Source organism: Hemicordylus capensis, chromosome 1, assembly GCF_027244095.1.
Source record: "Hemicordylus capensis ecotype Gifberg chromosome 1, rHemCap1.1.pri, whole genome shotgun sequence".
NCBI classification, from domain to species: Eukaryota; Metazoa; Chordata; class Lepidosauria; order Squamata; family Cordylidae; genus Hemicordylus; species Hemicordylus capensis.
Genome location: NC_069657.1, coordinates 209,707,451 through 209,733,203, shown reverse-complemented (window position 1 = coordinate 209,733,203; position 25,753 = coordinate 209,707,451). Strand labels below are relative to the sequence as shown.

The window sequence follows — 25,753 nt, the reverse complement described above, 5'->3', positions numbered from 1 at the left end:
GGAAAATGCCAACAAGGAAATAATGATCTGCTATTACAAGTCTAGTCCAACTAGAAGAAGTTATTCAAAAAGAATGTACCAAATTTGGAAAGAGAAGCATCCAGATACAGAAATAACAGAACAAAGGCTAGCAGACCAGAGAAGATTCATAATAAAAAATAAATTATTCACAGAAGTTGAGCTGGAAGAACTGCAAAGAACAACACAGGCTCAAGATATGGAAGAAGAATTACCACCAACTGAAGAAATTGTTCAGGCGCAGGTGGAGGAGGTGTTGGAAATAGAGGATGCCACTGTGGCTGAACTGTTTCAAAATTAAAACCAGGCAACCTCCCCTTTGCCTTCACCTCAAAAACCCAAATGCCGTTTAACCAAAAAGCAACAAGAACTAAAGCAAAAAATAACTGAGCACATGAACCAAACAACCACCAGGGTTCGACTTCCAGCGCTAAAAACAGTTGCCAAAAAACAACTTGCTCAGGCATTAAAAGATGTCAATGCTGCACTTGCAGAAATAACAACCAATAATTTGCAAGAAACAAACCAACTAATGTACAATGCAGCAACAATAACAACACAAGAGCTTGGATATAAGATCAGTGGACCTGTCAAAAAAGAAAGTAGTATATCACCTAAATGGAAGATTAGATTAGAAAATAAAATCTCCAGGCTTAGATCAGATGCTAGTAAATAGGGATGTGCAAAAAAATTTGGGCACAGATCGATCTGTGCCCGAAATGAGCAATTTCGGGTGATTCGGGGCCGAGCCGAATCACCCTCGATGTCCCCCGATATTTTTCGGGGCCAAGCTGAATCACCCGAATTTCGGGGCCGAAAAATTCGGGTGATTCGGCTCATGACCGATTTTGGGGGATTTTTTGAAGTTTTAGTGACTTTGGGGCAGTTCGGGGGCATAGAATGGGATCTGGGCAAAAAGAGTGGGGTGGGGTGGTAGTGCCTAATGGGTGCAGGCTACCACCCCAATTTCAGGGGAATAGGGCAAAGGGCTGATTTTTGGGGAATTTCTGAAGTTTTCATGTCTTTGGGGCAGATTGGGGCAGAAATTGGGGCCTGGGGCAGAATAGTGGGGTGGGGTGGTAGTTCCTAATGGGTGGAGGCTACCACCCCAATTTAAGGGGGATTGGACAAAGGGCTGATATTTTGGGAATTGTGCACATCTGGGCAGACCATTTCATCAATTTGGTTGTGCGTTTCTGGTGCTATAACCTGGCGACGGTGCAGGTTGTCAACAACCAGACATCTAAATCCCCCATAGTTACGGGCTTAGTTCGTGCATTGGTGCTGACCTGTCTGCGCAATAACATACTGTTCACGGTACAGCACGTGCCTGTAGTGCAGAATGATGTAGCAGATGCACTGTCTCATTTTCAGATGCAGTGCTTCTGGCAGCTGACTCCCGAAGCAGCTGCTCTGCCCGAAAAGATGCTCAAAGGGCTGTGGAGCCTTGGAGTGTAGAGGCGCTCAGGGCGATTGAGGCCTTGGTAGCGCCAGGGACACAGGTAGCCTACAGCAGGAGAGTTAGGGCCTTCCAACACTTTAGGTCACAGGTAGGGATCGATCAAGAGTGGCCAGCCCCGCCCAAGCACCTAATGCAGTATCTGGTGCATCTCCTGACAGGCGGGCTGGCAGTAAGCACCATGGCCAGCCACTTAGCGGCACTGGCCTTCTACGGGAATGCCAGAGGGCTTACGGACCACTCAGGCAACTTTAGAGTCCAGCACATGCTGGAGGGCTGGGCCAGGGAGACCCCTGCTCAACCAGACCAGCGCCGGCCGATTACACCCGAGGGGTTGCAGCGAGCTGTGGGGCGCCTCAGGGAGGTCTGTTCTTCCCATTACAAGGAGGTATTGTTCTGCGCGGCAGCGCTGGTTGCCTTCTATGGGGCGTTCAGGGCTGGGGAGTTGTTCCCCAGGGGGACGCGCAGTGTGGCAGGCAGGGTCCTGCAGAAGTGGGTCCTTACGCTGGGGGCAGCCTCGCTAATGCTGCAGCTCCACTTCTCCAAGATGGACCAGAAAGGCAAGGGACAGTCGGTCACGCTCCACAGGGCAGACAACCAGCACATATGCCCGGTGTGGACTCTGGGGGCCTATATGGGGGTGAGAGGTGAGGCGGAAGGATGCCTCTTTGTCCACGCCAATGGTAGCCATTTGTCCCAGTACCAGTTCTGGGTGGTGATGAAGAAGGCCTTCATCGCGGCCGGCGTACTCACACACTATCTATCATCACACTCCTTCAGAATCAAAGCAGCGTCAGCAGCAGTGGGTATGGGCTATTCGGGCAATGCCATACAATGCTTGGGCCGTTGGCAGTCTGCAATCTACTGCAAATATGTATGTTGAGAGGGGAGGGCTTACACACCTCCCTGCCTCTCCTCCCCCCTCACCATGTCCTCTCTCTTGCACAGGAACGAAGTCTCCGGCGAAGCGGGCCAGAGTCCTCGTCTTGGGCCACTCCTTTATATTTTGGGCCCTCAAGTGGGCTCAAGGCACGGATCCAGGAACACAAATGGGCCTGGGGCGTTGGGCCTCAATCGAGTGGTGTGGGCAGTGGGGTATGCAAAGGGTCCAGCTGCTCCCGATGCTGCGTGAGTTCCTGGAGGAGAATCCGGCGCCGGATAGCCTGCTCTTGCACTTTGGGGGGGATGACTTGGTTAGTCAGTCAGGTATTTCGCTGTCTCAGCAGACCTCGCAGGACCTGGAGGTGGTATGATGTCTGGGTGTGGAGGTGGTGTGGTGTCACAGGACCTGGAGGTGGCGTGGTGTCCAGGTGTGGTCATAATTTGGTCCGACATCGCTCAGCGCAGGGAATGGAAAGGGGTCCTCAAGCAGAACAAGGTGGACAGGGCTAGGCGAGGGGTTAACACAGCGATGGCATGCTTCTTAGCCACTAGAGGAGGGGGTTGCATTCTGCACGATGACATTTTATTTTCAAAGCCCACCCTTTACTGAGGTGATGGAGTCCACCTGTCAGCCGCGGGCATGAGGCTGTTCATAGATGACTTGCGGCTGGGGGTGGCAGTGGTTCTACTGGGTCTGAGGGGAGCAGGGCGTTAAGCTGGGCTAACGCCCGCCATGGCAGGTACAGTGCGGTGGGGAACAGCTAGGAAAAATGGGTGTGGCACATTAGGTAAGCTTTATACATCAAGGAGGGGGCGGATCCCCTGAGGCTTGGCAGATCAGGGATGCTGCTTAACTCCTACCTCTCTGCAACATCCTTTCCGTATGGCTGTACAGCATCAGAGGGGTGGCGTTTACTATCAGAGACCTGACCTTAGGTCGGTGAAGAAGGGCGCTCCACTCTTTAGGGCGGAGGAGCCGCCTAGAGCCAAGGTGCTATTGCCATGGTCATAGGCATTGGCGGCCACGACTGTAGCCAGCCTGCTAGGAACCGCACTGTAGGGGGAGGAGGGCCAATCCCAGCCAATATGCCTTGTAGGCACAAGACAATTAAGCCTCAATAAAAATCACCAATTACACCAAAGTAATGTCTCCGTGTCTCCTTGGGTCTGGGCGCAAACAACTGGTGTCAGCAAAAACATTCAGATGTTTATTTTAAAAAGTAATGAGCATGTGGAGTAGGGGTGTGCATTTTGGAATTTTCTTGTTTTGATTTGTATCCGAATCGAAACACCCCCATTTTGTTTTGTACCCAAATTTTCTGAATCAGAATCAGCCCTGTTTTGTTTTGTAGCCAAATTTTCCTAATCCGAATCCAAATCGATTTTGATTTTTAAAAAGGGTCCCAGGGCAAAAAGAGTGGGTGGTGGTGGTAGTGTCCAATGGGTGGAAGCTACCACCCAAATTTCAAAGGAATTAGGCAAAGGGCTGATTTTTTGTGAATTTTTAAAGTTTACACATCTTTAAGAATTTGGACTAGACAAGCGTGCTGCATTAATAGTGAACAGAGAAAAAATAACAGAAATAACAAGTATAGAACTGCCCAACAGAAGCAACATCAAGAACCTGGAAGAGAAAGAACCTTACACATACTTGGGCATTCTCCAGGCTGATAACATTGCACACACTGAAGTTAAAAGAAAAATTGGAAGTGAATACATCAGGAGAGTTAGAAAAATCCTCAAGTCCAAACTTAATGGCGGGAACACCATACACACCATAAACACCTGGGCTATACCTGTTATCAGATACACTGCAGGAATAATAGACTGGACCCAGGCAGAGCTAGAGACGCTAGATCATAAGACCAGGAAAATAATGACCATCAGTCATGCTCTGCACCCCCGCAGTGATGTCGATAGGCTCTACCTCCCTCGCAGCTCAGGTGGAAGAGGAATGCTGCAAGTCCATCAAACAGTAGAGGAGGAGAAAAGAGGCCTTGAAGAATATATCAAGGACAGTGAAGAAGATGCACTTCAAATGGTCAATAATGCGAAACTATTCAACACCAATGAAACAAAGCAGGCCTACAAGAAAGAACAAGTCAAGAACCGAGCAGAAAAATGGAAAAAGAAGCCACTGCATGGTCAATATTTGCACAATATAAGTGGGAAATCAGACATCACCAAGACCTGGCAATGGCTTAAGAATGGCAATTTGAAGAAAGAAACAGAGGAGTTAATACTGGCTGCACAAGAACAGGCACTAAGAACAAAGGCAATAAGAGCAAAAGTCGAAAAATCCACCACAAACAGCAAGTGCTGCCTTTGTAAAGAAGCAGATGAAACAGTGGACCACCTAATCAGCTGTTGTAAAAAGATGGCACAGACTGACTACAAACAAAGGCATGACAAGGTAGCAGGGATGATACACTGGAACATCTGCAAAAAATACAAGCTACCTGTAGCCAAAGATTGGTGGGACCACAAAATTGAAAAAGGTATAGAAAATAAAGCTGCAAAAATATTATGGGACTTCTGACTACAAATAGACAAACATCTGCCACACAATACACCAGATATAACTGTAGTCGGGAAGAAAGAAAAACAAGTCAAAATAATTGACATAGCAATACCAGGGGATAGCAGAATAGAAGAAAAAGAAATAGAATGCCAGCCCTGTGCAATCGGACAGCACAGCCACCTCTTGTATACAGAGAGAAAAGGGGAGGAAACCCATCCTGCCCCTGGGGTGGGCGGCTTGGAAGACAACAGCTTAGCCTGACAGAGGAGCAGCTCGCAGCAGGAGGGAGCAGCGTTGAGTTCAACCGGGGTGAAAAGAAAAAAGGGGGCTACCAAGCTGCATAGTCTTGGAATGAGTGAGTTTCAGCGGCAAGGGCTCCCACAAAAACTACTTAAGTATGGATGCCCAGCCCAGGAATGTCTCCATACAGCCCTCCTTCCAGTAGTTCACTGAAGCTCGGTAAACAGAAAGGGGGGTATGTGCAGCTGCAGTCCTTTCCCGCACCATACAAAAAGGCTTTTCAGGAAAGCCTTTCTCTTTGATGCAGTTGCACATACCCCTGTTTGGCATTCTACTGAGAAGCCATCCTCAGGTGAGGGGGGGGCAAAAGTGGGTGCAAGTGCTCGTGATGACTGCTTCTGGCCCCCACCCTTGCCCCAAGTGTTTTTGAAGTTAACGCTAATGTTTGGAATTGCACCTTATATAAAACTGATCTTGGTGTCTGCAACAGCTAGAAGGTTCTCCAGATGCAATGGTTTCTCCTGGAAGAATCTGGACCTTGTCATTTATGGCAGATGTTTACTGTTTCACGTCTTTGCTCGCCTCCTGAATGTTCTGGAGCGCAGCCTTTGGTTTATTTTTCTCTGGCAGTTTGGAGACAAGAATGATGTTGCTTTGGGAGAGGGAGAGGAGCATCTGGTGATAAATCTGACATACGTTTGATTTTTCATTCCCCCAAAGTCAGTACAGTCCACTGAATTATCTGAAGTCATAGCCAATGAAAAGGGTTTGATGGCCTAGTTTTGTGTTTTGTTTTCTGTAGTAAAGGATAACAGCAGCACAGCAGCCAGAGGCCAGCAACTGAAAGGGCAAAGAAAAGGATCTCAGTAGTTTGAACTCCCTTCTTTATATCCCTCCAGTCAAAGGTAGTAGGAGACAAATGTTTCTTTACCCATATTTTACAGCCGTTGCCATCTGTAAATCCACCATATCACCCTGAGCTGGAGTTGGATTAGAGTTAGAAGTTTGCACTTCGTAGCTCTGCCTACTGCCTTTCCCTCTTGAATATCAGTGAGGTTAGGACAATGGAGAGGGGTCAGTCAACTGAGCAAGTCCTCTCCTGTCAGTGTTCTGCAGTACTGCATAGGCCTGGGCTAAGGAGGAAGGAAGCTTCATATTCTCGTGGAAATTGCCTTATTCTAGTGAGCTCTTATGAATGTGTGGGCTTCATTTCACACTATACATGAGAGAACAGAGGAAACAGTTACAAGTCCCAAGAGGATGATGATGATAAATAATAATAATAATAATAATAATAATAATAATAATAATAATAATAATAGCCTTATAATTGTTGTTGTTGTTTCTTGTTTACACAGTCAGACAGGTGTTATTGACTGGTTTGTTTTATCCAGACATCAAGTCCTTACCAAGGAACTGGGATGGCTGAATTTTACTGTCAATATTGTTGTTGTTGTTATAAATATCGTTGCAAAATGTAAGCTGTTCCCAGTAAAGTTGCTTTTTGTAATTGACTGATGAAAATTTCTGTGGCCCCTATGGTGTTGAGGTGTTTCTCAAGGTGTTCTGGAATTGCACCTAGGGTGCCAATTACTACTTGGATTATTTTGGTCTTCTTCTGCCGCAACCTTTCAATTTTGATTTGAAGATCTTTATATTTTGTTATTTTTTTCTTCTTCTTCTATTGTACTGTCACCTAGTATTGCTATGTCAATTATTTTGACTTGTTTTTCTTTCTTCTCGACTACAGTTGTATCTGGTATATTGTGTAGTGTGGCGTAGTGGTTTGAGTGCAGGACTAGGACCGGGGAGACCCGAGTTCAAATCTCCATTTAGCCATAATACTTGCTGGGTGACTCTGGGCCAGTCACTTCTCTCTCAGCCTAACCTGCTTCACAGGGTTATTGTGAGGAGAAACCTCCTTGGAGGAAGAGTGGGATATAAAATGTAATAAATGAATGAATGAATGAATGAATAAAAATAGCAGATGTTTTATCTGTTTGTAGTCAGAAGTCCCATAATATTTTTACATCTTCATTTTCTACAACTTTATATCATCATCATCATCATCATCATCATCATCATCATCATCATCATCATGCTATTTACACAACAGTCTACCAGATGTTATTGACTGGATTTGGTACTTTAATTATCGGGCCCTTTCCAAGGGTCTAGGATAACTAAAGAAAAATAGCATCATAATATTTGTGCTGTCCCGAGTAGTGTGGCCTTCTGTAGTTGATGTGTTGTAATTTTATTGATGCCCAAGGTTTCAAGATGGTGTTCTAGTTCTTTTGGTACTGCACCAAGGGCACCAACAACTATTGGCACCACTACTGTTTTCTTTTTCCAGAGCCGCTCAATTGCAATCTGAAGGTCCTTTTATTTAGTTATTTTCTCCAATTGTTTTTCGCTGACTCATCTATCCCCTAGGATTGCAATATCAATTATTGGAACCCGATTCGTCTCGATGACTGTCAGATCAGGTGTATTGTGCGCTAAATGCCTATCAGTTTGTATTCTAAAATCCCAAAGTATTTTTGCCTCCTCATTTTCTGTTACCTTCTCAATCAGATGATTCCACCAATTCTTGCTTGCTGGCAATTTATAATTCTTGCAAATGTTCCAGTGGATCATCGCAGAAACTTTATTGTGTCTTTCCTTATAATCAGTCTGCACGGTTTTCTTACAGCATGCAAGATGCTCAACCGTCTCATCCGCTTCCTTGCATAACCAAGACTTACTGTCTTTCTGGGTCTTATCAATTTTTGCTTTTATAACATTTGTTCATAGTGATTGTTCCTGGGCTGCAAAAATTACTACTATTATTTATATTTATTATTATTATTATTATTATTAATTCGATTAGTATAGTATTAGTAGTATTAGTATTATGCTTCCTGTACTCATAAAGTTTCCTCACAACTTCCTCATTGTGGAAGAGGGCATGCCAAGAGCAGGTACAGCCAAGAGAGAGAGAGAGAAATTTATCGTTCTTGAGAAAACTTAGCAATCGGGTAAGCTGCTCTGCGACCTGACTCAGTATTAGACAGCTGCCTGTGCTGTGTATGGTGAGACAAGAAATGTGAGTCCAAGGCTAACTTTTATATCTGTCTATGTATCAAAGGCATGAGTGAACTAGTCTACAAACGAAGTTAAAAAATAAACTCAAATCTTCTTGACCCCAATAGGTCACACTTAAATCATCAGATTAACTTTCATAATAAAATATCATTTATAAATCCATCCTCCTTCAAAATCGCAAAACTATTGAGGCTGTGTGTTTCATTAGGTGGTGTCAAGATGTCATGCCTGGCATAGTTAAATGGGAATACCAACCAAAACAAAGTTATTCTCGGCATCCAGTTAGTGAATCAATGGAACAAAATGTTCCCTGTGGTTTGGGTGTAAAGGCAGCAGCTTGGGGATTTCACTTTTGACTTCTGACATTTGAATTTTAATCAATAATCAGGGAGCCTGGCATATTGCAAGGAGACTGATATATTCTTCCAAAAAGAAAAGAACCAGAAAATAAGAACAAGCAAAATCAAAGCAAAGCAAAACATGGAGGTCTGAAAACATAAGAGGAGTTTGAACACCAACTTGTCCTCTAGAAGGATTAATTTTGTTATGGTCTATACATGCAGCAGATTGATTTAGAACCTTGAGGTAGTAGGGTGGGCTATACTACTTTTGGCTGCAAGTGGAGGATAGCATTTTCCAATAACCCATGTTAAAAAAAGCCCTGCACACAAGTTTAAAAAAAGCAAAACCTAGCACATCACAAAGAAAGGTTCTGGTCCAGCCCATTTCCTGCTTTGATACTTTCTCCTTGGGGGCAGGGGAAATGCTAAGCAGTGAAACATTAAAAATGTTTCCCTGTCCTGCCTGCATGGTACAAACCATTATAACTTGCTATTGTCTTGCATATGTAGAACAGGCCATTGATTATGCCATTGCAGGTTATGCAGTTCTTCTAACATTGCTAAAGAAATAATAATTTCCTCTTTGCACAGCAGCAAAACAGCCCTGATTAGGGATGTGCACAAACCGGTTCACAGGCCATGTTGGAGGCCTGAGAACCGGTTCGCATGTCCAGCAGTTCGATGAACTGCCGGGGTGGTGGTGGTGTTGCTTTAAGGGCGGGGGTGTGTGTTGTACTTACCCCTCCCGCCGCTTTCCCCCCTCCGGCTCCAGTTTTAAGCCAAATCTTCGGGGCAGCAGCGTTCCTCCCTACCGCCCCTGCCCCCTTCTTGTTGTCCAAACCCAGAAGTAACAAGGGCGCATGTGCCTAACGCTGCACGCGTCACACACGTCACTGTGATGTGTGCGCGTGGCAGAGTGCACACGCACATCGGCAATGCACATCGGTGGCGGGCGTATGTGCCCGTGTTACTTCCGGGTGTGCACAACAACAAGGGGGCCGGGGCGGCAGGGAGGAACGCTGCCACCCCAAAGATTTGGCTTAAAACTGGAGTGCCGGAGGGGGGAAAGCAGCGGGAGGGGTAAGTACAACCCCCCCGCCCTTAAAGCAACACACACCCCTGGCGTCGGACCACGGTTCCGCAGTCCGTGCACATCACTAGCCCTGATGTTTTATTATGTATTTTTTATTATTATTTGTTTATTGTATTTTTATACCACCTGATAGCAAAATCTCCAGGCAATGTAGAAGTTAAAACTTAACAATATAAAACAATTGAAATTCATAAATCAGATAAAATCTCAATAAATAAAAAGCATATTAAAATTTAGACTTCAATTAAAAGCCTGGGAACACAGGTACTTCTTCAAAAAAGCAAACAGAGATGGAGATGCTCTTTTTCAGCAGACAGCGCATTCCAAAGCCCTGGGGCAGCCACAGAGAAGGCCCAGTCCCAAGTCGCCACCAAACGAGCCGGCAGCAGCTGTAACCGGACCTCTCCAGATCATCTTAATATGTGACAGGGTTCATGACAGAGAAGGCACTCTCTGGACCCAAGCCATTGAGGGCTTTATATGTAACAACCAGCACTTTGTATTTCATTTGGAAACATATCGGCAGCTAGTGCAGTTCTTTCAGAATTGGTGTTATATGGTTCCCTTAAGGTAAACCCAGAGACAAATCTGGCTGCCGTATTCTGTACTAATTGTTGTTTCCTAACTACATACAAAGGCAGCCCCACGTAGACTGCATTACAGTAGTCAAGCCTAGAGGTTACCAGCATATGTACCAGTCTTTTAAAGTCATTTGTCTCCAGAAATTGAAGTATCTGGCATATCAGCTGAACCTGATAAAAAGCACTCCTGGCCATTGCCTCAACCTGAGAAACCAGGGATAGTTTAGGACCCAGGAGCATGCCCAGACTATGGACCTGATCTTTTAGGGGGAGTGTAACCCCATCCAGAACAGGCAAACCTAAACCATCTCTCAAGTCCCGACCCCCTACAGTCAGAACTTCCATCTTATTTGGATTCAACTTCAGTTTGTTATCCCTCATCCAGCCCATTATCACCTCCAGGCAGACATTTAGCGGGGTCATGCAATATCCTGATGAAGTTGGTTTGGAGAAATAGCTCTGGGTGTCATTAGCATATTGATAACATCCCAGACCAAACCTCCTGATGATCTCTCCCAGCTGTTTCATGTAGATGTTAAAAAACACTGGAAACAGTATGGAGCCTTGTGGAACTCCACACATTAGCTCTCACTTTGCAGAACAACAGTCTCCAAATAACACCATCTGGAAGCTGCCAGAGAGGTAGAGACAGAACCATTGCAAAACAGTTCCACCCAATCCCCCCTCCCTCAAGTGAAGGATACCATGATCAATGGTATCGAAAGCCACTGAGAGATCCAAAAGGATCAGCAGAGTAACACTCCCTCTGTCGATAGCCAGGTGAAGATCATCCATCAGGCTGACCGAGGCAGTCTCAACACCATAGCCCACCCGAAAGCTAGTTTGAAATGGGTCTAGCTAATTTGTGTCATCCAAAACTGCCTGAAGCTGAGAAGCGACCAGTTGCTCAATCACCTTGCCCAGCCAAGGAAGATTAGAAATACATCTGTAATTAGCCAACTCAGAGGGGTCCAATGCAGGTTTCTTCAGATACAGTATAATAATAGCCTCCTTAAGACAAGGAGGCATCCTACCCTCCCTCAGAGAAGCATTGGTGATATTTACCAGACCATCTCTAATAATGTGACTGCCAGATGAAATGAGCCAAGTTGGGCAAGGGTCAAGAGAGCAGGTGGTGGGACATAAGGTACGGAGCAGTTTGTCCACATCTTCAGGAGTAACAAAATGAAAATGATCCAATTCAATCCTACAAGAGGAGTTGCTGGACACTTCTATAGTAGACTCTGCAATAACTGTAATGCAGTCACATTATTAGAGATGATTTGGTAAACCTTATGACATAAATAACGTGTAGCTAAAACAGAAATGTGTCATGGTCCAAAATTAAATATTTCATGAATGATGTGTGTTTCCATATGCAGAAACACATATTTTCCCTTTCCAAGTGAGACTTTTTTCACATGGCACCTTCATCATTTGCAGAATGTTACTTGAGTGTAACAAACAGCCATCCTGCCTTTCTGTGAAAACATCCACACTGTATGAAACAACCATTAAACATTCCAACCATGGCTTTCTCCAAAAATACTGAATTCCCAGGACAAAAGCAAGATGGGAATATCAAAAGAAGAAAAAAGAAATGCAGATGGAATACCATATTTGATATAAAGATCCCAAGCACAAACTTTTCATGTAAGAAGTAACTGTGCTTATGACTGTGATGTTTTCTGTTGTAGTAGAAAGGATATGTCTAACTTTGCATAACACAAAACCATTTTAGTAGACTATCCAGGAGCCTGAGAATTCTGTTTTTCTAATGGCAATATGATTTGCTTAAATTTTTGGAGTGATGTTTTAGATTATTTAAAACTTGTTTATATCTAGCAGAGTTTAGTGTCTATCTATCTATCTATCTATCTATCTATCTATCTATCTATCTATCTATCTATCTATCTATCTATCATATTTTTATACCGCTTGATACGTACAACTCTTGGCGGTGTACAAAATTTAAAATATTTTAAAATCACAGATTAAAATACAGGAAATAATAAAAACAGTAGCATAAAAACAGAAACACAATAAAAACAGTAGCAATACAAATTATTAAAATAAGTTCTAATGAAAAGCCTGTGAGAACAGGCGAGTCTTGAGGGCCTTCCTGAAAACAAACAGAGAAGGAGAGCTTTCAGCAGGGAGCATATTCTAAAGCCCTGGGGCAGCCACAGACAAAGCCCGGTCCTGGGTCACCATCAAATGGGCTGGTGGCAACCGTAACTGGACCTCTCCAGAGGATCATAACCGGTGGAAGAGTTTATGACAAAAAAGGTGCTCTCTTAAATAGCCTGGACCAAAGCCATTTAGGGCTTTATAGGTAATAACCAGCACTTCGTACTTCACCCGGAAACATATTGGTGCCACGCTGGGGCAATGGGGGCTGGGGTGGCGGAGGGGCCATGGAGGAGCAGGTGAGATCTGCTTTCCTCCTCTTAAAGTGCTTGCTCTCTGCTCCCCAGGATGTGCATGAAATGCTTCATGCACATCCCTAGCTGTCTTGCTATGTATGAGCCATAATGGCAAATTAGAATAACATGGTAAATATCTCGCCAGGAGTCGACACCAACTTGATGGCACACTTTACCTTTAATGTAGGTAGTAATACTGAAAGGTCCTAATTCACTACATATTATCAGTTATAAAAGATGCAAATTAGGCTTAAAGCCAAATATGCCAGAAACAGACTGATTCATTATGGAATATTGTAGCTCTGGAATGTCATGAAAAAGTAGAAGTCCACCATCATTTATGCATACATGCCACAGAGCTAAGTACTGGGTATAGATACTGAACAAAAGAGAAACCTCATGAAAGGAAAAGACTATGGATAATACAGCATGGGAGACTGAAAAGGCTGGGGACAGCAAAGCTGGCATGAATCATCCATGCTTCCTTTACACTCCTATCTGGGTCTCAGGAGATTAATGTTCTGCTTCTGCGTTGGGAAATATGCATCATCCTATCAAAATACCTACACCTCTCTTCACTGCTCAACATCTGACATGGAAGAAGAAGAAGAAACTTAAGTCAGACTTTCTCTCTTATTAGACACCACTCAGAATCTCAGTTAAAGTCAGGCTCCATGTGACATATCTGGGCCTCAGGCACATGCACTCCCCCTGCCCCAAAGGGTCTGTCTAGTTACAATAAACCAAGATTGGTCATGATGTCCAACCGACCAATTTGGGTTTATTTTAGCCCACTTACTTAATATATATGCTGAGATCTGAATCCATAGTTTAAAATAAGTTACAGATCAAGGCAGTTTTGAAATAAGTAACTTGAATGAGATCTGCCCACCCAGCAACAAGGAAAGGATCGTCTGCGGGAGAAGTAAGTTTCCTCCCCTTGCCCCTTCAAGTCTTTCTCATGGATCGTGAGAAAAGGCTCAGAGCCTTGCAATTAAAATATAGCTTGACTCTGTTCTATAACTAGCAGCTATTGCCTTTCAATAAAGTAAATATTTTGTACAAGGAGAATCTATTGAAGTACGCTTTAGTTACAAGGATTAGCTGCAACTGAAATTCATCTAGAATTAAACAGGAAACACAAAATCTGAGATTAATAGTGATTAATTGTTTAAATATCCACAAATAAGTACTAATCTAGGCTTCATTTGTGTAATATGTACAGATTATGGGGGGAAAGACCTCTTTTAATGTCTGCTTTTCATTATTACACACATTAAAAGGGTGATTTCAAAATGCAGCTGTAAGACTAAAAGAAACCCACACGGCAAGTTCGCTTATGTAATGCTTAAAAGTTGGCTTAAAAGTTGGCCTGGAAAGGCAGCTTAGATTAGCTTCACTGAATTCACCAGAGAAGAATAAGCAAGCCATTTTGGAAGGGTTTCTCACATTTGGTTGAAGAACAAGAGCAATCCCATTACAAGATTGCTCTCAGCAGGGCTATGCTCATCACGGAATTTCAACAATCAAGAGGAAATCTTGGCTTGGCTTCAAAAATGAGGGTGGGCTGGACCACAACTCCCATGGTCTTTTTCTGATATAAAATGCCCTCAGCTTCAGTCAAAAATGAGAATGGTACTGCTCTTTCATACATACACACCCAGGAGTCGTGAATGTCATGGATGGGGATCATGGGAGGGTCCTGGGCAGACTTCCATTCCCCAGACTGCTTTGGAACACTCTGCTTCTGAACACATCACAAATGGGAAGGAGATAAATAACTGAGCCCTATGGAGATCCCTGCATGCACAGATTCCAGTCATTCATGCAGGGAAGGATTGCACCCTAGGTTGTTTTAGCATCTCTAGCCTGCCTCTCTCTGGGCATCTCACAATATAAGATAATAAAAACTGAATCATAAATATAACAACTGAATATACATATAATGCCCCAATACAAACACAAAATATATATCAAACACACTGATTTTGTACTGGTATGATATTTGTACTATCAAGTTCACTGTTCTTGTATTACATTGATTTAGTTATTTTTTAAAAATGCGTAGGATATCATGCATCTCCCCCACAATGCCACTTGGTGCCCAGGCCTTACCAAGAATGGGAGGCTTAATAGTGTACCATTACAGTATGTGTACCTTTACTCCGCGTTAATTAAGTCTTAATTAATTATGTTTCTTCTTAAATCATAATCCACTGGAATTAGCCCGAAATCCACTAGAGAGGTGATGTACCAAAAAGGCAAGGATTTCAGGTTGTAGAGATGTTCATTTCACACACACACACACACACACACACACACACACACACACACCAATAAGTATTATACAAAATGTTAAAGAACAGCTATCCAGGCCAGAGTAATCTCTGGAATTCTAAAATAAATGTTTCAGAGAAGGCTTGTTTTCTAGAGAGCCAAGTTTGCAAATGAGAAGCTCTGTCTTCCAGAATTCACTGCTTTGAATTATCCATGATACTGAATTTTAATTTGCTTTCCAATGAATGCATTCTTCCAATGCCTTCTTTCTTGCAATGGGACCTGGATGCCTATGTGTGCTGACACGAGGAGGCATAGCGCTTGGGATAGGATCTGACTGGATTTCCTTTTGATCCTCCAAAATGGGATTGTAAAACTTTCCCCCAGAAATTATACTTGGATTATTAATAGAAGGGGGAAAATGTTTCTTTATATCCAACTTTCTGACATTAACAGACCCTCCTTTGAACAAGTAGACTGCATTTTTTTAAAATGCCATAGTATTTACTTGAAATCTCAGCCTGATTTCATTCATATTGCTTCCTATGACCACCATGTCCTGGCTATGCTAAAATATCCCCAGTGCTGCCAACAACATTGAAATGGGTCTATTTATGTCTTAAAGATGCCAGGTATCATGTGCTTCACAGGTGGAGGATAAATTCAAATTATAGATAATGTAGCCCTCTAAACAGAATATAATTATGTTGCTGCAGTTTCCTGCACTGAGCTGGGGTTTGGACTAGAAGACCTCCAAGGTACCTTCCAACTCTAAAATTCTATGATTCGATTCTGAAACATGGAATTGTTATGGGTTGAAAAAAGATCTTGATACTTAAGACCTGTTCACAAGTCGTGTACCTAGGTACAAGATAAGATGAATGCACCAGCTAACCCCACTCTATTGCATAATTTCTACTCTCTCTGAATACAGCATTCGTCTGCAGCTATACTGGGGAAGAATTTCAACACTAGTTATATCTATTCCAGTATAGAGGTTGTGAGCCATGGGAGCTCTAATGGGCATGTGGAATTCTGGAATGAATAGAGAAGTATGCCCGTGAAGGAGCTGGGTTTGTACAGTGGCACATACTGTAACTGGCTGACATCCAGAGTAGTAGCCACCAATAAAGAAAGAGGCTGCCCTTTACTCAGCCAGTGTTCCACACGTGAAATGGGAGAGTAGCAGAGCACACAAACAGAGAGATGAGGGAGCAATTCTTGCTGCTGTCCTCTGCCCCTGTAAATGTTCTTTGCCTTCCAGAAATATGGCTCTGAGGACTGCGTGACCCTCAGAACATGTTTCTGGAAACACAGGGCAAGGAGAGCAGTGAAAATCGACCTCCCCCCCGCCCCGCATGTTTGTTCTGCTGCTCAGTAGCACCTTGTCTGGGCCAAAAGCAGCCTCTATGCTCAGGGACACAGCTCTTCTGTGATCCTGATGGCTGCTCTGCATGTCAGCCACTGACTTACGCCTCAGGGTACAGGCTTTAATCTAGCCCCCAACTATACAGACTCAAAGTTTCAAGAGCACATGGAATTACAGGCTAGATACTGAATCAATCCAGCCAGTTCTATAAATAACACAATACTGGAGTGAGGCAACCTATCGAAAATGCCTCATTAAGTAGTCCCAGTGAGACTCAAGGTGACATTTTTCAGATAAACCGAAGAAGGCATCACACCATTGTTTCTGTGTTTGCCTGGAAATTGGAGAAATATTCCCCAAACAATGGTTTTTGCTTTTAGTAAAACTGATGTAGCCAGATGATATCAAAATGACCTTTGTGTCTGCCAAGGATTTGCTTGGCTGTCTTTTTAGTTTAGAGTTATCGTTAATCAAAATGGTAAACGAAGAGGCAGTTCACTGTTGAATTCCTCCATGCAATTGTGGATGTGGGTACATGACCCCATGAAAACGGGTTAATGAAGACGAGCCGCCTGCCATTTTCATCATCCTAGCTGCTAGATGAAAAACTGCAGTCATTATCATGGAGATAGAATCCAGCAGTGTGGATCAAAATATTCTGCCTTGGAAAAGTATGCATCCTAACACAGTGTCAACACAGCAAGATTTGTTTTCTGGAACTTTAGGAGGGGCGCTACAATATGTTTTGTTGTGGGTTGCACTTCCTCTGAAGAATCAGGTTCACAGCTCTTGAACCTAGTCTTGCTCCTGGAAGTTCAGGGGACAGTGTGGCCCGGGCACCTTTGCACAGCTTTGGCAATACACTGCTGTAGATTTTCCAGAAGAAATGCGCATCTGGCCACTCACACATTCCTCGGTGAAATCCCAGATAGAATACTGTAATACGCTCTACATGGGGCTGACACTTGAAGGGTGTTCTGAAACTTCAGCTGGTGCAGAATGCTTCTGCCAAGCTATTGCTGGAGACCACCTACCGTACCTTGAGCATTTGTGTCCAAGTTTTGTCTGCGCTGCATTCCAATTGGTCTCCAAGTCCAATTTAAACTGAAGGTTTAAAGCTCTAAATGGTTTGGGGGCAGGGTTTCATAAGAGCTAACTGCTCCCACACAATCCTGTTTGTTGGAGATCCAGCTCCAGACGGCATTGACCTTTTGTACCAGTAATCCTAATGACCACTAGGGGCATTGGGAGCAGAGATGGATAGTTAGGGTCTCCTTCTCTTTTCTTATTTATCTCTGCCTCTACAACCCCTCTATTGATATGATGTACTCAGGAACTTCCTGGGAGTGACCACCTCCATCACCTCCTCCTCCTCCCCAGAATGATTCTAGGTCATTCTCTGAGCACCATGCTTCTATAGGTTTCTCTCTGACCAACATGTAGCCAGAAACTAGATATAGGTCTTTTCCTATCATCATGTACTTCTGAATAAAGAGCCCCTGGTGGCGCAGGTGGTAAAACTGCCGCCCTGTAACCAGAAGGTTACAAGTTCGATCCTGACCAGGGGCTCAAGGTTGACTCAGCCTTCCATCCTTCCGAGGTCGATAAAATGAGTACCCAGAATGTTGGGGGCAATATGCTAAATCATTGTAAACCGCTTAGAGAGCTTCCAGCTATAGAGCGGTATATAAATGTAAGTGCTATTGCTATTGCTATTAGTTTAACCTTACATGAATCCCCATGCTTATCATTTACAAACTGTTGCCCCTGCTATAATTGGAGTGAACTAGCTCCTGAAGTACTCTGCTATATAAGTAATCATGCCCAACATTGTTCACCTTCTGAGATTGGCTGGGGAGACCCTAATCCCCATATCCCACCTTTTCAGATCCCACGTCCACCTGAAGTGCAATTGGTAAGTACACTGGACAGAGCCTTCTCCATCATGGCACCCAGACTTCTGAACTCTTTCTCTTGGAAGACCAATCTAGCCTCTTGGCATTTTGCAGACTAGTGAAGACTGTTTTATTTAGGCAGGCCTTCTTCTTGGATTAAGTATTGCACCCCTGTATATTTGCTTGCAACTAGTGGTTGCTATGATTGGTGTATCCCCCCCTCCCGCTCTTTTTGAATAAATTGTGATTTAATACATTTTATATTGGGTTTATTAAGACATTGTACTCTGCTTCAGTGACATATCAAAGAGAGGCATATAATTGGTTTTTTTAAAAAACACAAAAACAAATTATTGATCTTTTAAAAGGAACACTGGTAGACAATTTTTGAAATGGAAATTAAAATAAGAAGACAAATGAGATGTAGGCAATGAATTCAATTAGCATATATGGAGAGAATAAAATTTGCTTTTTTCCTACCCTTAACTGCAAACTACTTTGCTAGTCCTGTAACAATCAAAAAGTGTGTGTTGGTGGGGGGAATACAAAATCCCTCCTCTAGCTGTGAGGAGTCCTGGGTAGGCCGCCACTATCCACTATTTTATAGGAGCAGATTCACCCTTCCAAGGGAATATTCTGGGAGAGTAAAGTGGAAAACCCCTCCTACAATAAAGGCATGAGAAGGCATAGGCCTTCAAGTAAAACTCTTCCCCAGGAACTACAAGAGCCATGCAGTCAGATCCAAGCACTTAAACAAGAATAAATTCCCTGAGAGGTCTAGCTAAACTGGTCACTATCCTTCCTACTTACTTCCTGGTAAAGAACGTCCAGTTGATTTCCAGCCCAAGGCTGTTGGTCTTCCTTTCTTTACAGTAGTTGCTTATCAGACCTCACAGCAAGGCCTTCAGGGAAGAACTGAATTCTAACACACCCCTCCCCTACTTCTTTATAGACCGTTGTCCAGTAAACCCTGTCCCTCGCTCTGGGTTGGGCCACAGGGACTTGACTCTCCCAGGCTTTCTTTCATATTTGGAGAGGCCCACCTTACAAGCTCTTAGTCTCACTGAGGCCTAGTCCTCCCTCAAGCCTGAGTATCACTACATCTTCCTTGTGGAGAAAATAGATGATCAGATTATGTTTTTAACCTCAGAGAGCAGTGAATTATGATTCTATGGGTTGCCTCACTTATATCATAGGTCTGTCCGTATGGATATAAAGCACATATCAAGGTATTCATGGGGAGGCTGATCAGCAATGTAGATTTTAATTGCAATTTCTTCCTCAGTTTGTGAGGGTGCATTTTACTTCTGAAAAAATATATATACATTATTTTGAAATTCTATGCATGTGTCTCAAGCAAATAATGCTGCCAATGCTACTGAAAAATCAGGGCCCTTTGGTACATAATAAGAGGGCTCTTTTTCAACTTTGCTCAGTATGAGAAGATGGACAATTGCAAACTTGTTCTTAAAGTCAAGTTTAAGAGCAAAATGGGTGGTGTCTCAGATGCAGAGGGTCTTGGATGATATGGATTATCTAGACCCCTTTCAATCTGGCTTCCACCCTGGATATGAGACTGCCTTGGTTCTGTTGGTTCTGCTGGAACTCTCAGTGGCATTTGATACCATCGGCCATGGTATCCTTCTGTAGTGCCTTTTAAGTATAGAGATTGGAGGCGTTTTTGGTCCTTTCTTGAGGGGAGGGTCCAGAAGGTGGTGCTGGAGGACTACTGCTTGGCTCTTGGCCATTGGCCTGTGGGGTCCTGCAAGGTTTGGTTTTGTCCCCCATGCTGTTTAGCATTTACATGAAACCGCTGTGAGAGGTCATCCAGGGACGGACTGATTTGCCAGCAATATGCAGATGACAATCAGTTCTATCTCTCTTTATCACCTGATCCTAGGGAGTCAGTGGATGTCCTGAATTGGGGGCTGGAGGCAGTGATGGGTTGGATATGGACTAATAAACTGAGATTGAATCCAGGCAAGACAGAGGTGCTGTTGGTCAGCAGGAGAGCCAATTGGGATGAGGGGATTTGACCGGTTCTGCTCAAAGCCCTTATCTGGGCCATGGATACCTGAGGGACCGTCTACTCCTAAGGGTTTCTGACTGCTTGATGAGGTCATCAGAGGGGGCTCTGCTCTGCGTGCCGACAATGAACGAAGCTCGTTTGTGTGCACGCGGGACAGGGCCTTCTCAGCTCTTGCCCCCAGACTTTGGAATGCTCTCCTGGTGGGCATCTGCTCCTCAGTCTCCATCTCAATTTTTAGAAAGCAAATGAAATCAGGTTTTTATATGAGTGTTGTTTTTGTTGCTGCTTCTCTGAATTTCATGGTCATATTGTGTATGTTTTTAAAACTTTTAATTAGATTTTTATTTTTATATTCCAATATTTTTATTGTTTAACTTTTATAGTCTTATATTGTTTTAAACGTTTTGTAAACCACCTTGAGATTGTTTTAATGAAAAGTGGTATAAAAATTTAATGATAGATAAATAAAATAAAGACTTGGATGTTAGGGAATACCCTCCAAAGGTCCTTCAAGCCTACCATTTCTACTCATATTTGCAATATAATTTGCCAACAACCTTCAGAATCCAGACTTTAATGGGGTTCCCATTGCATCTTTGATGAGATAGATCTACAAGGGATTCTTACAAGGGATGTTTTCCCCCCAGAACAACCTTCCTCTTTTTTAATGTAGAATATGTTCTGGATTCTTCAAAGTTCAGGGCTACTAAGATGAATGTTGTACCCCAATGAATACCTGCATCAGACTTCCATTAAACTGATGGTATGCAATGTAAATACCTGATGAAAAAATGGATTCTTCACAGCTGCAACCCATGCCACAATGCTTCATATGTCTGTACTCCAAAAAGCATTGTTACAAAACTGGAGAGTGCTCTAATAAATAAGTGCTGTAATAATGGAATGGGTGTTCCTTTGGTAATGCAGGAAATAATACCAGATCCAATGTTTAGGATCAGAGCACTAATGTGTTATGTAAATCAGGAGTTCCCAACCTGTGGTACTCCAGATGTTTCTGAACTACAACTCCCATTACCCCCAGCTACAATAAATTATGGCAGGGGATGGTGGGCATTGTAGTTCAGAAACATCTGGAGCAGTGTTCTCTCTAACAGGGATTCCCAGAAGTTGACTACAACTCCCAGAATCCCCAACCTAAAGTCATTAGAACTGGGGATCCTGGGAGTTGTAGTCAGCAACATCTGGGAATCCCTGATTTGGAGTACCACAGGTTGGGAACTCCTTATATAAATGATGGAGTCTAGGTCTGTCCATGGCTATTAGGATAGTTAAAAGGAAACTTCATTTTTTTAAAGGCAGTATATATCTCCGTATCAGACATTGGGGGTTAGCAGCTGAAGATGTGGTGCTTGGGAAATTTCCAGGGGTATATGGCTAGTCACTCTTGGAAACAGAGTCCTAGATCTGATGGACCTATGGTCTGATCCAGTAAAGCAATTCATACACTCTTCTTTTCTTCAGCATAAGAAAAGTGGTCTAATTTGTAAGCAGTAGTGCTTTTCTAGGCAATTATGCTCTCTTTACTAAACTACAGTTCTTGATATATTGGTGCAGTTTGGTTCTTGAACTCTGACTCAGCATTTCAGGAAGGATGGCTTAAACAATGAGGAAACTCTAAATCAAACACATTGGTTTGCTCTTCCTCAGAAAAACCCAGTCTCCATTTCCCCCAGACTAGCCTAGTACAATTCTCCTTTTATTGTGGTATTCTTCTGGCATTTCTACACTGACATGAAGCTACACAGGGCATTCCCAGTACCATGTTTCAAACACCGGTAATTTTTAATTGGTTTCCTTCTTTTACAACATATAATTCACTCAATTTTATTATTTTCCCTGACTCAGTGCACCACACGCAGTGGTTCAGTGAAGCAATTCCAAATGTCAACCTCTGAACTCAGACCATTAAGATATACTAGTAGGATTCCACAGAGCACTTCAGTCTACCTCTGAGTAACCTGTGAGGTCTGAATGTTGTCAGAGCTGAGGGTATATTAGAACCAGCTAAGTACTAATGAGCGGACAGACAAGAAATGATTTCTAAACGCACTCTGTCCTGAGGTTTTAAAAGCAAAGATACATTAGTACATACACATTGTAACATATCTATGAATCAATAGACAAACTTTGGATTTAAGGGTGTCAGTAAAGTGATCCTATCCTGAAAGGGACAGAACTTTAGAGCACTGAGTTAGGGCAATATCCATCCAGCAAATTCATGGCAGCACTGACACTGCAGCACTGTGATAAGAGCAACTGTACCTGTTGAACTTCTGGTTTTCTCAACACTCTTCAAAAGACAGATGATCCATCTAGCCTTTTGGAATATGGTCATTGTATATAAAAGGATACTGTACTATGCAAGAGTCCCTGCTGATACCGAAGCATGCATGCTGGTCTTCAAGAATTCGTGCTACTGAAACGAAAACTAAAATGCAAAAACCTGGGCAATTCAAACAACTTCCCTCTTTGTAGTATATATATCCATAAGCATATATTTGTATTGTTTAAGTCTAATACTGTACATGCAAGCACACTTTTGGTTGAGTATTTTACATAGTTTTGTCCAAGATGGAATTAACAATAAAGAATTCAGTCACATTTTTTATCCTAAACTTTTGATGGGACACCAGTGATTTCAAGGATTCCAGTTAAATGGAATCATTAAATGTAATCATGGTGTGTGTCAGCTAAGAGTGCATGAGGAATAAAATTTCCAAGGTCCATGGAACTTATTAAACTATAAAGTGACAGAAATCAATGGAGCAGAGGAGTCACAAAAACAACAATGCATAGTGAGCCATAGGAAATCTTCCAATATGTGTTAAGAAACAGGAAGGATTTCCCTACAAATCTTGCACCTCTGAACCAATTTTTCCACAATTCATGTCACTGGGTAATAGTATGAAGTCACTCCAGTATGATTGTTTTCACAGGCACCCTTCTGAAGCATAATATTAAAAACAGTGAAGTGGAAAAGGAAAGCACTGGAGTGTGCCACTTGGCAAGATATTCAGGAATTTCTGTCAGCCCATCTTTAGCACGAGCTACTTTCTGAAAGTAAAGGCCTGCAATAGAACTTGACCCAAAACTTCCCTTTTGGCACTACAGCTTGGTAAGAACAGGCCTTGTGCCAAGTTGGGGGGGGGGGAGCTGGAGAACACAAAAGGCTCTACAGACAGTCCCAGCTAGAGGGAGAATATCCTGTTGTTGCTAAAATGTTCTGAATCACTAAGAAACTGAAATCAGCTGGACTAAATCAAGTTAAACCCAACTACTCTGTTTTAACCACTTGGATCACAATCACAACCATATTCCAGAGACGAAGGGGAAAAATCTTTGAATGTGTAACTGAAATTCCATCCCTCATACTGTTCTATATTAACTGTGGGATGATTAGCAGCTTAGTCAGCATGTATATTCTTAATTTTCCTGCCTTTGTCAGTGACAGTAAGCTCTAGACAGAGAAATCATAGTTCACATATCAGGCCCCAGCCATTCAGTCATTGGGTTAGCCATGGTTTTCCCTGTTTGAAATGGATATACCACAGTTAAAAATATTGCTTAGGTATGCTTATGGAGTTCTCCACTGACAAATTGCTCTCTGGTTTTCAGGATGCGGAATTACTGAAACTTGTTAATGGAGCCACACTGATAATGCCAGAATCTGCAGCTTTTCTAGTTCTCTGTTTCCAGAATCTGCATGCTTTCAAAAAGGCAGTAGTGAAGAAGCTGCGGTGAGGGTGGATCTCCAGCGACCTTTTCCTTCTTCTGAGGAAGAAAGGTCTTTTTTTAAAAAAAGTTTAGAACTTTTTAAAAAAACTCTACACTGGAACACTGGAGTCTCCCCCCCCCCTCCTCCGCCTGCACAAAATCAGTTAACTGCATTCTCAAATTCCTCTCTTGTTGGAAAACAATATGAGTGGAGCCCAAGTAAGTCATCATGGAATGGTGGAATATTAAAAGAACAGAACTGAGGGCATTTGCTCATCCAATAATATTTCCAAGGTACTGTTTTCAAACCATTGTGCATGTTTAATATACCACACTATAAATGAATACTTATTTGGGAATGTAATGAACAGGGGGAATGTCTGGAGATACATTCCTATCTTAGACAGATATGCGTGGACTATTATCCATCAAATAAACTGATGCTCTCATTCACCCAAAACAATCCCAACGGTTTGCTGCAAATGGGCTTATTTGTCTCCCACTAGTATGACTTGGGGAGATGCAGTTGTCTCTGTGATTACATTGGCATTTCAGCTACAACCGCACTTTCCTAGGAATGCTGAACTCATCTGGGTTTCTTTGTATATAGACAATTCTAAGGCCTCATTCAAAAAGTATCTTTGCAACATGATCAGCATTAGCTGCATCACTTTTAATCAGCAGATGTGCTATTTTAGTATTATCTAATGAAATAATTATGCTAATAATGTAGGTCACATCCCAAATAGTTACAATGAGGATACATTTTTGGGTGCTCCATCTTTAGGAATACAGTAGGGCTCCATTAAGTCAGACGAGGCAACAAGAGCACAGTTGCCACAGTTACAAAAGAACAAATCTTTACCCGGATAGCTCCATCTTTCTACATGAAGGCCGTTTTATGAGTGCCATAAAACACTTCATCACATTTGTCAGGACAGATATTTCACTTGGTGTTCAAAACTCCTGGGACATCACACTCTACAACTCATGATGTGCCATATCAATGATAATTATGTTTGGATTGCATCACACTTGGTTGTTAACTTCTGCTTGCAGTGCTTTTCTCTAAGTAACCAAAGATGGGGAAATCTTCTGCAATGGATCCTTTAGGATTTTACCTGCTGCAGCTACCACCTGTATTACTAGGTAATGGGAATTATTTTAAACCTTTGTTTTTAGTGCTGTAACCATAGCGACGTACAAAGCGGTAGCCCAGACAGGAAACCACACACACACACACAAACACCCCGGAGACATTGAACATCTTCCAGTAACGTCTTCCGTTTTTTGCTACTTTCAGAAAAATACTATCACACAATCTTTTAAGCAGTATCCTAACAGCTACAGAGCTGTTAATGATAGTAAATTAGCAAGGCATAAACTAATGCCAATAAATGGAAGGGATTGAGTGACAGTAGGGGCTTGCAAACTGGCTCGGTTTGAAGGCTCAAGTTCAAACCAGACCGGCCAGCAAAAAGATAGAGAGATACAATGCAGTATCTTTCTCTGAGGATTACGTCCCATATCAGCAGGAATGTTCAGTTCTGTTTATTATTTGTACCATTCATTATTTAAACAGCATCTTCGGGACCCCACGCCCTTTTCTTTCTTTTTCTTTTGGTGAAACATCAATTTTCACCCTTTTCTCCCTTTTCCCACAGGGCTTGGCTCAGGCCCACAGTCTCTCCCCTCCCCCCATTTTGATAATTAATGCTTTTCATGCTCTCTAATGCAAACCAAACCTCGCATCCATTTTTTGAAGACATTAATCACTAGGCCATACTTGTTATAGCTTAT

The 25,753-nt window shown here is 42.8% G+C and overlaps 2 long non-coding RNA genes across 2 annotated transcripts in view; one reads left to right on the top strand and one right to left on the bottom strand.

Moving 5' to 3' along the window:
• The window catches only part of LOC128340051 (uncharacterized), an 86,328-nt gene extending 67,012 nt beyond the window's left edge, over positions 1-19,316 (bottom strand). Inside the window, exon 1 of the long non-coding RNA XR_008313426.1 lies at positions 19,000-19,316. This is a non-coding gene — a long non-coding RNA (uncharacterized LOC128340051). The remainder of the gene's footprint in view (positions 1-18,999) is intronic.
• On the top strand, positions 19,141-24,393 carry LOC128340052 (uncharacterized). Its single transcript, XR_008313427.1, has 3 exons — positions 19,141-19,418; positions 23,176-23,354; positions 23,855-24,393. It is a non-coding gene; the product is annotated as an uncharacterized LOC128340052 (long non-coding RNA).
• The last annotated feature ends 1,360 nt before the right edge of the window (positions 24,394-25,753 follow it).